Source organism: Oncorhynchus clarkii, chromosome 26 (assembly GCF_045791955.1).
Source record: "Oncorhynchus clarkii lewisi isolate Uvic-CL-2024 chromosome 26, UVic_Ocla_1.0, whole genome shotgun sequence".
In the NCBI taxonomy this organism is placed as follows: Eukaryota; Metazoa; Chordata; class Actinopteri; order Salmoniformes; family Salmonidae; genus Oncorhynchus; species Oncorhynchus clarkii.
Genome location: NC_092172.1, coordinates 12,850,652 through 12,861,720, shown reverse-complemented (window position 1 = coordinate 12,861,720; position 11,069 = coordinate 12,850,652).

The window sequence follows — 11,069 nt, the reverse complement described above, 5'->3', positions numbered from 1 at the left end:
ACAGTTCCCCTTCAAGTCCCCAGAGGGAAGGGCACTCAGATTCCTTGGGCGACATTTCCTCTCCTCTCACTGCCAACTCTGTAGCTGTTGTTTTTTATCAGCCTCCTTCACAGGGCTTGGCTCAGGGCACAGGGGATAAGGCAAACAAACACATGGGCAGCGCTTAGCAACCCAGATCAGAGTGCCTGTGAGGGGTCTGATAACCAGAAAGGCACAAGTGGGGGCGCCGTGCAGGGGCTCCGGAGGGGCAAAGCTGCCACTGGAGTGCTGCCTGACAGAAGAGGAACTGGGACTGGAGGAAGGAGCCATGGAGAGTCATCCAGGAGATACTCTGACCCCAAACCCGGACCCGTAGGGTCTCGCAGCACAACGGTCCAATATCATTCCATGCTGCAGTAAGCTACAGGGTTGGAGTCAATTCCATTTCAATTCAGGAGGTAAACTGAGTGTAAATGGAATTGACCCCAACACTTGTACAGTAGGTCACATACCGCACATCCTCAGTCCAGATGTTTTGCTCTTCACACCCATCCGTCATCTCTGCAGGTGGCACCAGACAGACGGTGTGAACTTCCTTCAGGCCAGGAGACACCATTATCTGCTGAAGTGGCATTGTTGCTGTGCAGAGTGTGCTGTCACACGTGCAGTATCACCTGCCAAGACACGGCCATCTGATAGGCTTGGCCGGGGAACAGTGCCAGTGTGTTGCCCTGGAGAGGAAAAGAGAAACACATGGGCATATATGTGAGATGAACCTCAGGAAGATTACATAGGTACTGTATATTAACCCTACTGTCTGCTGTTAATCATCCCCCCCCCCCCCCGTTCCTCAATACTGTCTGTCACACTAAGTATCATGATCTCAAAATGTTTATGAAACCTATGCACAGACTAGGCAGGCAGAGGAGGTCAACTTAACCGCTCATACTAAAGCCCATTAGGATTTAACCTTTGTCTACAAGAGACAACCTCATCACTGGGTACATAGTGTGCCTTGATTTGCCTGCCTGCTTGCCTGCCTGTCTCTGCCTGTCTGTCTCTGTCTCTGCCCGTCTGCAATGGCATAGGGGGCATGTTGTCCCAGCTTGTGTCCTCGGCTGGGCGGGCAAGGCGGGGAGGTCCCTGGCACAGCTGGTCCTGGCCAGGGGGAGAGAGAGAGAGGAGGGAGAGAGAGAGGAGGGAGAGAGAGAGAGGAGGGAGAGAGAGAGAGGAGGGAGAGCCCCTTGAACAGGTGGCCATTTCTACAAGGCAGGACCTGGGAGAGGAGAGCAGCCCCAGATCTACTTCCTGCTTGGCGGCTTGGCTGGCCGTGGGGCTACAGCAGACGGCCCCACAGAACTCTCTCTCTCTCTCTCTCTCTCTCTCTCTCTCTCTCTCTCTCTCTCTCTCTCTCTCTCTCTCTCTCTCTCTCTCTCTCTCTCTCTCTCTCTCTTTCCTTGACAGTACACACATCATGCAGGCACAGAGAAGAGTGGAAGAGAAAATAGAAAGAATGAGAGGATGGATGTGAAGGGGATGGCTGAGGGAGGTTATGGTGAAATGCAATCTTCTGTCCTATAGCTACTACTTGGGCAAGGGGAGTCTTTTGACCCCATAGTTCACCATTATACCTCTGTGCAACTACTTTAATAAGAAACAAAGCCATTTACTATAATGAATGTGCTTCATCTCTGTTAAGCCTTTCAACTAAAGCACTTTACCCCTCCTTTATCATAGTGTTATTAATGAGATCAAGGCCTCATCTCTCCCTTCCTCATAGTGTTGTTGTTTACAGATAGGATCCCCTTCCTTCTAATTGCCCTTGTCGGCTCCACTTCAAGGCTCTCACAGAAGGAGACACAGTGTGCAGTGCACATTATGGACCTCCGGCTCATATATCCTACGCTGCAATATTTAGACCTCCTCTCCAAAAATCTATTCAATGAGATGGTCTTTGGCTTCATTTCTTATTTCAGTATTGATTAGTGTTACAGTTATGTGCGCAATGTCAGGCCAATTAAGGAGAGTTAATAGATTTTTTTTCGTCACAAAGGATGGATTGAATTGGATTATGCAAAGCAGATCAAATAAAAGGACTCCCTAGCCTCACCTCTATGTCTAAAATACTGTTTTTAATGAGGAGGAGGGTACTACAAAGGAAATACACGCACCACCACTCCTGCTACTGTAGTCCAATGTGGTATTATTGCCTCTGATTTAAATGTAATGCTTATAAATAATATCCACAGAGAGGTCCCAATACAAATCTAAAACACTGGCTTTCAATAGAGAGTTAATAATGTTAAATAGAAAACACATAGTAACATAGCATATTTCAATAGAGAGTTAATAATGTTAAATATAAAACACATAGTAACATAGCATATTTCAATAGAGAGTTAATAATGTTAAATATAAAACACATAGTAACATAGCATATTTCAATAGAGAGTTAATAATGTTAAATAGAAAACACATAGTAACATAGCATATTTCAATAGAGAGTTAATAATGTTAAATAGAAAACACATAGTAACATAGCATATTTCAATAGACATACTGTATGTAAGACTAGAAATAGTAGCCTTAAGAAAACTCCTACTGTGGGTGCAGCTGAGTTCCTCGTGGATAAAAGTAATTTGTAAAATACTTTTAAAATACTTGAATCAAAAGGTAGGGTTGCAATATGCTAGCGGTAAATTACCAAAGTTACCAGACCATTCAGTAATTTTGGTCATTCAATCTATGGCAATCTATTGTAACTTTGGTAATTTAGACTCAGCAAATCTTCCAACTATTGACTTTTCTTCATAACTACCACCAGTTCGACACCAAAACATTGACAACAAATACATAGACGTAGTAAAATAAATATTAAAGATATTATTAAAGACAGTACAGTATGAAGGCTAAAAATGCTTCTCCAATAGAAATCCCCGATCACACTTATAGGCAATGTTATGGCGACGTTGGCTAGCGAAGCTCATGCGTAGAATCACATCATCAGGTTTAACATGCTGACCACACCGCTCTCGTCGCGTGCTCGAGCGTTGCAAAATAAGTGTACACATGTTATTCAATCATTGCACCCACACTGCTTGCGCGCGCCAACCAGCATCTGCGTTGCCAAGCTTTAAAATAGAAGTCAGGGCTATTTGTGACGCTGAACGCGGTGCAAGTCCTGCCTCTCCCATCTCCTCATTGGTTTATAGAAGCATATATCCACGTGCCATCTCCTCATTGGTTATACACACATGGGCGATTGAAAGATGAACTAAGGTCGGTCGGTTGTGGTAATACACCTTGTTATGAAAGTTAGATGCCAATCGCCATATAAAGTCCAAAGAAGAAAAAGCCTGGAAGGAGGAGAGATGACTAGAAACGATTCGGTTGACTGTTTTATGTGTGGATTAATTGTCGGAGTAGAGGACCTTGTGCATTTCAGGTAAAATAACAACTCAGTGTTTATATCCCAGGACAGATTAGGTAGCAACAGCAAGCTAGCTAAATAGGACAAATTAGCTAGCAACAGCAAGCTAGCTAAATAGGACAAATTAGCTAGCAACTGCAAGCTAGCTAGCCAAATTACCATAAATGTTTAATGCTTTTCGACCTGTCCCCAAATTAATATAATTGATTCGGAGTTTGTTTTGATATTTCAACCTGCGTGTCGTGATCGCGTTTGGTGTGGGGGGACAAAATCAACTTGCTAACGATGGCACACGCGGATACATGTGCCCGGCTTTGAGTTGTATGAGTTGTATGAGTTGTATGACAAAACTGCACATTTTAGAGTAGCATTTTATTGTCCCCAGCACAAGGTGCACCTGTGTAATGATCATGCTGTTTAATCAGCTTCTTGATATGCCACACCTGTCAGGTGGATGGATTATCTTGACAAAGAAGAAATGCTCACAAACAGGGATGCAAACTAATTTGTGCACACCATTTGAGAGATATAATATTTTTGTGCGTATGGAACATTTTGTGGATCTTTTATTTCAGCTCATTAAACATGGGACCAACACTTTACATGTAGTGATTATATTTTTGTTCAGTGTACTTACTTTTGTAGCTCTTGATAAGAAGTTCATGTTCAGTTGGAATTTAGACCGAAAGGATTTGACAAATGTGATTGGTTGACAATATGACATTAGCCTTGCTCTGCACAGAATATCAGATCTCAACAACGATTGGAGAAGTGTTTAACATCACCAGTACCACATCCTAATGATATACATCTTGTCAAAAGCACATCGTGACTGCAAACAGAGATCTGTATATAATGACGAGATGCTTATGTCTCCACCCTAACAATGGGAGTCAGGCAAAAAGCTTAGATCCCGCATTGGGCTTATTTTGGACAGATTTTGGCGAGTGAAACCTCTCGCTTCACCTCTTCCTCTCTGCTGCAAAATTGACAGGTTGGAATGCCTGACTGAAATACGGAACAAATCGACCTTTTTAGTAAATTACTTGTGTTAGAATTTCTTTTAGAAAATGAGGGACATGATTGTTTGGTTGCGGGACAAAGGGCCATGTGGTCACCCTAGTGATAAGGCCAGACGGTGGTCCAGAGATGATTACAGACACCTGTGATAATCTGAAGTACCCAAAAGGGCCACTAGATGTCTGATAGATTACATAAAATCCCTGAGAAATACCAACATTCTTGTAGTTTACTGGTAAAATGAGAAGGTTTCCAGTAATATACCCTCCCTTTGCAACCCTAATTAATAGGCTGTCAGACTTTGAGGGAAGACTTTCATACCAGTAACCTGAATGTGAAAGTGTTAATACCTGGGCAACGAGAAAGAGGGAGAGGGCATAATTCATTCAGCCCTGTCTTTAAAATAAAAACAGGTGTCTCTCTGTTTGGAAATTCTACAATGACCTTTATGGAGAGTCTCCTCTGATGAAATATTCATGGAGCCGGTACACAATATGTCATAGAGGCTAGCGGCCTAATTGGCTGCAGTTACATTCTGACTGGGGGTGTCTCTTTTCTCTCTGTCTCATTGTCTGCCGTCTGCACCGAGCTGGGTCCTGCTCTCCTGTCTAAGTGGTCTGGTCTCTGTGAAAAGCACATCTGAGGACTAGCGTGGGTTTATATCCTGCAGACAGACAGATTCTCTCTTTTAATGACAGCCACGTAAGAAAAAATGCACAAGTAAGTCTTTCAAGCGTCTGGTCATGTCATGACAACCAAGTCCAAATAAATGAATGTGAACGGGTGTGTAAATATATGTATCCATGTTTCATTTTCATGTGGCATTTACACAAAGTGTTTCATTTTCATGTGGCATTTACACAAAGTGTTTCATTTGTTTCACAGGTATACATTGTGATGGGTGCCGTAGTCAAAATGTTGTCTTGCCCGACCCAAGCCTCTGTGTCCCTGTAGGGAGTCGTTCGGGGATCAAATCAAATCAAATGTTATTTGTCACATGCCCCGAATACAACAGGTGTACACTTACAGTGAAATGCTTACTTACAAAACCCTTAACCAAAACCCTTAACCAACAATGCAGTTATACGAAAAATAAGTGTTAAGAAAGTATTTACTAAAATAAACTGAAGTAAAAAATAAAGAAAATAAAGAAAATAAAAAATAGAAAAAGAAAATAGAAAAATGACAAATAATTAAATATCAGCAGTAAATAATAGTAGCGGGGCTATATGCAGGGGGTACCCGTACAGAGTCAATGTGCGGGGGCACAGGTTAGTCCAGATAATTGAGGTAATTTATACATGTACGTAGGTGGAGGTATAGTGACTATGCATAGATAATAAACAGAGAGTAGCAGCAGTGTAAAAATGAGGGTGGGGCGGGGGTCAATGCAAATAGTCCGGGTAGCCATTTCATTAGCTGTTCAGAAGTCTCATGGCTTGGGGGTAGAAACTGTTGGCGCTCCGGTACTGCTGGCCGTGCGGTAGCAGTGAGAACAGTCTATGACTAGGGTGGCTTTTTAGGGCCTTCCTGACACCGCCTGGTATATAGTGATGTATTTGTCCGTACACACCACCCTCTGTAGTGTCTTGCGGACAGAGGCCGAGCAGTTTCCATATCAGGCGGTGATGCAACCAGTCTCGATGGTGCAGCTGTAGAACTGTTTGAGGATCTGAGGACCCATGACAAATCTTCAAGTCTCCTGAGGGGGAACAGGCATTGTCGTGCCCTCTTCAAGACTGTCTTGGTGTGTTTGGACCACGATAGTTTGTTGGTGATATGGACACCAAGGAACTTGAAGCTCTCAACCTGCTCCACTACAGCCCCGTCGATGAGAATGGGGGCATGCTCGGCCCTCCTTTTCCTGTAGTCCACGATCATCTCCTTGATCACGTTGAGGGAAATTTGTTATCCTTGCACCACACTGCCAGGTCTCTGACCACCTCCCTATAGGCTGTCTCATTGTGATCGTCGGAAAACTTAATGATGGTGTCGGAGTCGTGCTTGGCCATACAGTCATGGGTGAACAGAGTACAAGAAGGGACTGAGCACGCACCCCTGAGGGGCCCCTGTGTTGAGGATCAGTGTGGCAGATGTGTTGTTACCTACCCTTACCACCTGGGGATGGCCCGTCTGGAAGTCCAGGATCCAGTTGCAGAGGGAGGTGTTTAGTCCCAGGGTCCATAGCTTATTGATGAGGTTTGAGGGCACTATGGTGTTGAACGCTGAGCTGTAGTCAATGAATAGCGTTCTCACATAGGTGTTCCTTTTGTACAGGTGGGAAAGGGCCGTGTGGAGTGCAAAAGAGATTGTGTCATTTGTGGATCTGTGGGGGCGGTATGCAAATTGGAGTGGGTCTAGGGTTTCTGGGATAATGGTGTTGATGTGAGCCATGACCAGCATTTCAAAGGACTTCATGGCTACAGATGTTAGTGCTACGGGTCGGTAGTCATTTAGGCAGGTTACCTTGGTGGTCTTGGGCACGGGGACTTTGGTGGTCTGCTTGAAACATTTTGTTATTACAGACTTGGTCAGGGACAGGTTGAAAATGTCAGTGAAGACACTTGCCAGTTGATCAGCGCATGCTCGGAGTACACGTCCTGGTAATCCCGTCTGTGAATGTTGACCTGTTTAAAGGTCTTACTCATATTGGCTACCTTTAAACAGGTCAACATTCACAAGGGGTTAACCTACCTCCTCCTCCCTCCCTGCCAGTCCTTCCTGGCATTGTGAGTGAGCGTGATGGCACTCAGAACGTGTGTCTCCGTGTGTCTCTGTGCCCCTTGGTGGGCTGTCATCACTCCCTGGCATTGGGAACACAGCACAGCTGCAGGGGAACCGCTCAGCGGGGGACCTTCGTTTCCATCTGTCTCCTATTCAGGGTGGCACCTATTTAGAGCAGCTCAGCGGCTGTGCATGCCATGAGCCATGAGAGGCAGGGAGGGAGGGAGCGCTCAAGAGTGATGGAGATAGAGACAGGGAGAGAGGGAGAGGGAGAAAGGAGGAGAAAAGAGGGGAAGGAACTATAGGAGACTACACCTGTGGTAGTTGTGGTTTTACCCCCACTGCTTGTTAGATGTCAGGTTGTCTATAAAAGCAACACTATGAAGTTGTCAGTATTGTTAGATGTCAGGTTGTCTATAAAAGCAACACTATGAAGTTGTCAGTATTGTTAGATGTCAGGTTGTCTATAAAAGCAACACTATGAAGTTGTCAGTATTGTTAGATGTCAGGTTGTCTATAAAAGCAACACTATGAAGTTGTCAGTATTGTTAGATGTCAGGTTGTCTATAAAAGCAACACTATGAAGTTGTCAGTATTGTTAGATGTCAGGTTGTCTATAAAAGCAACACTATGAAGTTGTTTGCCAACTGGGGTACTTGGTTTATGGCAAACAGACATAATGAGCAAAATAAAAACACTGAACATTGAATCGAAATGTTTCCTCTGCACATTACACTCTTAGAGAAAAAGGTGCCATCTAAAACCTAAAACGGTTCTTCGGCTGTCCCCATAGGAGAACCCTTTGAAGAACCCTAATTGGTTCCAGGTAGAACCGTTTTGGGTTCCATAAATAACCCTGTCCACAGAGGGTTCTATATGTAACCCAAAATGGTTCTACCTGGAACCAAAAAGGGATCTACCTGGAACCTAAAGGGTTCTCCTATGGGTACAGCAGAAGAACCCCTTTGGAACCCTTTGTAGGTGTAGTGTAGGCTAGAATAAGTAAATGCCAATATCACAGTTTAATTGCTATTTGTCTTGTAGTGCTGCTTTTTTATGAAAATTGTCACTCAGAAAATAGTATATGGGATAAACATCTGTTATCTATAACATGTTAACATTTACGGTGTGTTTGCATATAATAACATGGTCACCATAACATTCTCTGCAAATATACATCAGTGGCTGCATGTGCTTGTGTGGTGAGTGGGTATGTGTGTATGAGAACGCGCTTAATTTAGCAGGTGCTCTTTGACAGTTCTTGAACGTGCGCCAAGTCTGCTGTAAAAAAAAACAAAAAAAACTCAGCATGCATCTGTGTGGGGCTGCGCTGTGACAGATGGGGACGGTTTAACTTATAGAGTTCGGTTAAGATCCGGAGGTTTCTGGGGCTGTCTGTGCCAAGCAGGTGCACATAAACACACCACAGAGAGGATGGAGGAGCCTCAGCTGCCATATTTCGAGGGGCTATTTAGGAGATGTCCATAGACTACTGTATATACACTGCCAAGGCTATAAGCTCAGGGAAATCCTCTTCTATAGCTCTCTGTGTCCCCGACAAACACTCTCACAATATCCTCCCGTACTGTACAAGACAGAAAGATAGGCCATCATAGTGGAATCATACCTCCAAACTGACAATTAACTGACAAGAACTAATATGCACCATCTGTCAAACCTACAGAGAACATAAAATAGAGAAAATTATTTTGATGTTTACGTTATGCGGACCTGGAAAAAAATCTGGGGAATCCCTAACCTTTCACCAACAGTGTCACGGATATGAATACCTAAAAACAAACAGCGTGACGCAGTACAGAAACAGAATCAGTGTTCCCAGAGTCCCCAGCCAGCCACAGTGTTCCATACAGTGTGTACCTGCGGCAGGAAAAACCCAAGTAAGGACTTGGTAAAGGTGAACGGTTCATCCACTCTGAAGTGACCAGGTGTCTGGCAGGAGGACTTTCCACCATCTGGCTGCTTCCCTCTCTCTTTATCTCTCTCTCCCTGCAGTCATGGGGCTTGTTAGACTTTCTCCTGATGCAAAAGGTGAAAAGTTCCTCTCGGCTTGCCTATATTTTATTTTACCCCATTTTCTCCCCAATTGGTAGTTACAGTCTTGTCCCATCGCTGCAACTCCCTTATGGACTCGGGAGAGGCTAAGGTCGAGAGCCATGCGTCCTCCGAAACACAACCCTGCCAAGCAGCACTGCTTCTTGACACACTTCTTGCTTAACCCAAAAGCCAGTGTGTCGGAGGAAACACAGTGCAGCTGGTGGCCAGAGTCAGCGTGCATGCGCCCTGCCCGCCACAAGAAGTCGCTAGAGCGTGATGGGACAAGGACATCCCGGCCGGCCAAACCCTGCCCTAACCCGGGCGACGCTGGGCCAATTGTGCGCCGCCCCATGGGTCTCCCGGTCGCAGCCGGCTGCGACACAGCCCGGGATCGAACCCAGCTCTGTAGTGGCGCCTCAAGCACTGCGATGCAGTGCCTTAGACTGCTGCGCCACTCAGGAGGGCCCCTCTCTGCCTGTTTTTAAAGCGACAGGACAGATTTTTGAGGATGAGCACGCATTACCAGAGATGAGACCACAACTCCGGTTTCAGAAAATGAGAAGGGAAATGTAAACAAAAATAGAAAGAGAGAATCTTTCATCTGAAACAAGGCTGGTATATTTAATGACTTTCCACCAGATTTGTTATCAAAAGTCCTACTTTTCCCTTCTGATGATTCATGGGTAAAGTGATAATTAGGGCTTGTCCGTCCTCCTGCTGTGTTTTAATTTGGGGAGAGAGGCCTGCGTGTCGCTGATAGAAGGATCTCTCTGACACGGCTAGTCTAGCCTGCTACATCTGTGAGCTGCGAGCAACAGCCGCTGCGGAAGATAAGGCCAGACTAGCCGCTTGCCCAACACTCCACGCAGCGCTCCACCATCTCCTCGCTCCGGTCCCCTCCCCAGTCCCATGACCTTATCTGTGGAGAGAAAGCACCGCTCGGTCACGATAGCACCTGCCAGGGCCAGAACTGGGCCAAAGTGATTATGTGGGAATCATTATCTCACTTTCCCCCCCCCCCCCCCCCAAAAAAAATATTTTATACCTGCCAACATCTGAGAGTAGGGGAGGCAGGCAGGGGCCTCCTCAGCCTAACACACAGGAGCATGCACATACACACTAATCCAATTGGGGCCATCTTCTCCTTCTCAGAAGGCAATCCCAGGGTTTGATTTGAGAACATACTATTACTCAGCGATTTCCTTTGGTCTTCACATGTTAACTCGCTGCACTGACATGTAGCCATGGAGAGGGTCAGTATGATGAGAGGTTTAGGAGTGAGAAATGCTGGACACACCTACATACAGTACATATAAGCAAGAAACAATTCCAAATTTGGTACATGTATTCATTCCACTGAATACTACATGGAGGCAGATTCCATCAGATTGGATGATGTCATTGGGAGAAGCTTGAATAGGCCAACAAATTATTTTTGATGTTGTATTTTTTTCCAAAATAATCTTCAATCTTAGTGCACAGTTGAGTCAGGGAAGGCTCTCTAACATAGAGAGCACCTAGAATACAAAAAGGAAATGAAACCAACTGACTGTCAAGCTATAATTTCATAGTTTCCAAAGTCCCAAATGTGTCACATGATTGAACACTGCCCTTCACCCCACACACCCGTTACTCTCACATCCACTCTGCTGTCCACCATCTGTGTGCTGGTTTCACTCTGACAGACAGATGGACGGCACATCTGTGTGCTCACATCCCCTCTACTTCTGTCCCAGCTACAACACCCCGTGTGATCTGCTCTGCGGGTCAGAGGGGTCCCAGCTGTACCCTCTCTGTCGTTTCACAGAGGAACCCCTGTTACTGATTTTACCTCACCCGGCCCTGCTGGAGCGTACACACA